The sequence below is a fragment of the Chaetura pelagica genome, unplaced genomic scaffold, assembly GCF_000747805.2.
Source record: "Chaetura pelagica isolate M959 unplaced genomic scaffold, ChaPel_1.0 scaffold40, whole genome shotgun sequence".
Taxonomy (NCBI): domain Eukaryota; kingdom Metazoa; phylum Chordata; class Aves; order Apodiformes; family Apodidae; genus Chaetura; species Chaetura pelagica.
In genome coordinates this window covers 1,516,008-1,519,987 of record NW_009952160.1, presented here as the reverse complement: position 1 = coordinate 1,519,987, position 3,980 = coordinate 1,516,008, and positions in this window count along the sequence as shown.

Below are 3,980 nucleotides of genomic sequence, written 5' to 3'. Positions count from 1 at the left end.
GGAACGGCTCCAGGTACCAGGTACCCCTGCAGCCCATAGAAAAGATCATGGTGAAACAGGTTGTCCCCCTGCAGCCCATGGAGATACCCAGTTGACCAGATATCCAAGCTGCAGCCCATGGAGGACCCCAAGTCAAGGCAGGTGGGTGTGCCCTCAAGGAAGGATATGGAGAGCCCATAATGGAGCTCCAGGCAAGGGCTGTGGCTCATGGTGAGGACCCCATGCAACAGAATGTTTTTTGGCAAGACCTGTGACCTTGCAAGGGACCCACACTGAAGCAGTTCTAGCCGACTTCACCCCTGTGGAAAGGATCCATGCTGGTGCAGCTTGTGAAGAACTACTTGTAATGATATGCAAAATTCTTGTGATGCAGTTAGTGGAGAGGGAGCTGCTGATCCCTCCTTCCTGGTACCTAGTGACAGCATGCCTGGGAATGGCATCATAGCTGTGTCAGGAAAGATTCAGACTTGAGACTAGGAAACATTTATTTACTGACAGGATGATCAAATACCACAACAGACTTCCTAAGGAGGCAGTAAATGCCCCAAGACAGTCAGTGTTTAAGAGGCATTTGGAAGATGTCCTTAAAAACATGACTGCACTTCAGGGTCTGCCCTGAAGTGGTCTGTCAGTAGGACTAGATAATCATTGTAGCACCTTTCCTACTGAACTATTCTATCTTAAGAACTGCAGCCCACAGTTCATGAAGGACTGTCTCCCATTTGAAGGATGGCACCTTAGAGCAGGGGAAGAGAGGAGGAAGGAGTGGCAAAGTATGAACTGACTACCACACCTATTCCCCATCCCCCTATACTGCCTGGGGGATGAGGTAAAAGGATTGGGAGTGAAGCTGAGCCTAGCAATAAAGGAAGGGTGGGGGAAAGGTGTTTGTAGATTTTTTTCTTATTTCTAATTATCCTGTTCTGTGTGGTTAGCAAAAACATTAGAGTATTCCCCTAAATGATACCTGTTTTGCCCGTGACAGTAATCCTGTCCTTATCTCAACAGATGAACTTTTCATCCTAGTGTGCCCCTCTGCTCTGCTGATGGAATATGAGCGACAGGGTGGCTTGGTAGGCACCTGGTCCAGCCAAGGTGATCCCATCACAGTGCTCCAAAAGTATTCCCAGGGCAAAAAATTACTGCTCTCTTACCTGCACTCCATCTTCAGCAGTAAAATATACATACAGGTCCTTTTACACACACTTTTTTTTACCTTGGTGGTTAGGACATTTTCTTAATAAACAGAAAAAAGGGACTTGAAACCACTGAGAGAGGAGGAAACAGAAACAGTGTTTCTCCAACTGTTCTAACCATTAGGCTATAGTAATCCAGTTTCACTTCCCCCATACACCACTAGTTTTCTTTAAAAGTAGTCACTAGGTTTCCTTTTAGAGGAGAGGGCTCACTGTTCTGGATTTCAAGCAGCAGGCTTGGAATAACATGCATAATTTTACCACTGAGAATTCTACACTCTGAAGAAATAGGAATCCGGAAATACTCACCTTACTGGCATTTTCTACTGGAAAACACTCTTGTCAGTATTACTTACAGGAGCACTTATATTTCTTGAAATGCTATATATAGCTAGGCTAGCCAACAAACTGCAGTTGCCTAAATCTCCTGGTGATCTGAATTATTTTCCAAGAACTGTGTCACCTAAATGTTTGTGCCTAACGTGGGATTTTCTATCTGTCCCTCCATATTACAGTAGCTTAGCCATGGGGGCTAAAAACTTACCAAGCTGTACTGTGCTATGTGAACCAGGATTCTTTTAAGAAGCTAGCTTTGCAGCAAGGAAAGACCTGCCTGTTAGGTTGTTGATGAATGAGATTTCTAGTCTTCAAGCACAATTGTTAAAATTTTGAACAGTAATTACTTGGCTGATTTCCCCATGTGTGTTTTCTTTCCTAGCAATTCCATACTACAGTTAAGCAAAATATTTCCAGTAATTTAGAATTAGCAAACTTAAAGTGAAATAATTTTCCAATGCAAGTATCTTAATCTTTCCCTTACCAAATTATTTTCTTGCAGAAAATAATTGTTCCTCAATATGTCACCAGCAGAAATGTGACTTTTTAGTACATGCAATGACATCTGCCAGAATTCTTTGAGCTTTTTCCCCTAGCACTACACTATTGCAGGGTATCTTTCAACTCTTTAGCAGCTGTAGAGTATAAATTGCAAAATAAACCATTACTATCTTTCATCAGAAGGGTCAGAACAGTCTTAAAAGTCTAGAAAAAACTGTCTGGTAAATATCACTGTCTTCCCTTCAAGATACAAAGGAAGTACTTTTATTAAACTTGCAAACACTACTACAAACTGACAACTTGCATATGTTACAAGTGTCCCCTACACAACCACAGAACAAATAACTTTCACATTCATTAATCTCCAAGCTCCTTTCTAAATCAAACCTTGTCAAACACATCGATACATAAATACATTAATATCTGTGGCAAGCTTGAATCTCTCAATAAAGGCTGGCTTACAAACTTTTAGAGCTCTCACTCAAAGATGTCAAAATAGCTCCCTGTTCTCACAAAGAAAATGTTACTTCAGCTTTGTAAAAATGAGAAAGTTTTTGCAAAAACTTCTGTACCAAAGTGCACTAGGCTCAGGTTTTGGAGGCCTTATCTGTTCTAACCATAACTGCCAGAGGATGAAATTCTCTTCCACAGAAACAATCAGCCAACCAAGAGAAGCCAGCCAGTACTACAATTTGCATTTCTCACATGTTGAACCATAAAAAATCCATATGACATTACTCAAATCCTTATGCCAAAATCAATTTTACACCGCAAGAATAGTTTCGCTATTGGTTGAATCAAAACTTGTTGTTTCAGCAGCCTCTCACCATTTACAATCATACACATTTTCAACAAAACAAAGGAAGATTCTATGGGAATATGGATAACCCAGACAAAAAATTAAAAATGTAGCCTGCTACTAGAGTAAAAAAAAAAAAATCAACAAAAAATGAAGAAGGGATGCAGAAAAGATGGAAAGCAGAAGCTTTAAATAGATGAAGCTCCATTTACAACACTTACAAACAAATATGCACCATGATGCAGAAATACTGTAACAAACAACTGTAAAGAGCAGGTTTTCATCTTGGGGAATTAAGATACAACTGGCTTGGACAAGAAAGGAAACAGCTTATTTAACTGTAGTCATGCTACTGGTATTCTTCAGTCTTCCTGCTTGTGTGAGGAGAATGACTAAGTACAAAATCAACTAAACAGGGCTGCAATAAAACTGCCACAGTGTATTCAAAGCTTACTAATAGCCAGTAAAGTCTCCAGGTTCAGGAAAAGAGGAAAAAAAATATCTCAGAGAAAAAACACTAAAGCAGAAAAAAATGTTACACAGGCCACTCTGTCTATCTACCTATACCCACCTCAACTGCTGGCAGATTATTTTCTGATTATTACAGGTAACTGACTCTCAGCTCTGGGACTGCTGATGCTTTTCTCTTCTGGCTTGATTGCAACATGGATAGCAATACTCCCTTGCCCCACGTAGTTTTACACTGAATTTACCATAAGTCTTTGAGATACTAACAGAGTGCCCCACACCCCGTTAAGAACACTGCCTTTCACCCCATGTACTTTTTTTGTCTTAAAAACCTTCACCCGCTTTCCCCACAGCACAACACACCGCAAACTTACATCACTGCTATTTCAGTAACACTGCTTCCAAGAACAGAGTAAACCAGAAAAGCCAGATGTGACTCTTGGCCATGCTCACCATGTTTTATCGGCGATTGCCGCTCCCGGAACAGAACATTTGAGGTCCGCGTGAAAGACAAAGGAGGCGTGTGCGCATCCCGCTCCCTCGTTACCGGGGCTGGATCCTGCCAAGCGACAGAGGAGGAAGCTGCCCACCGACCCGACTCCGCTCCTCCGGGGACCCCTCGCTCTCCGCCCAGCCCCGCCGGGCCCGGGGAAGGGCAGGGCAGGGCAGGGCAGGGCAGG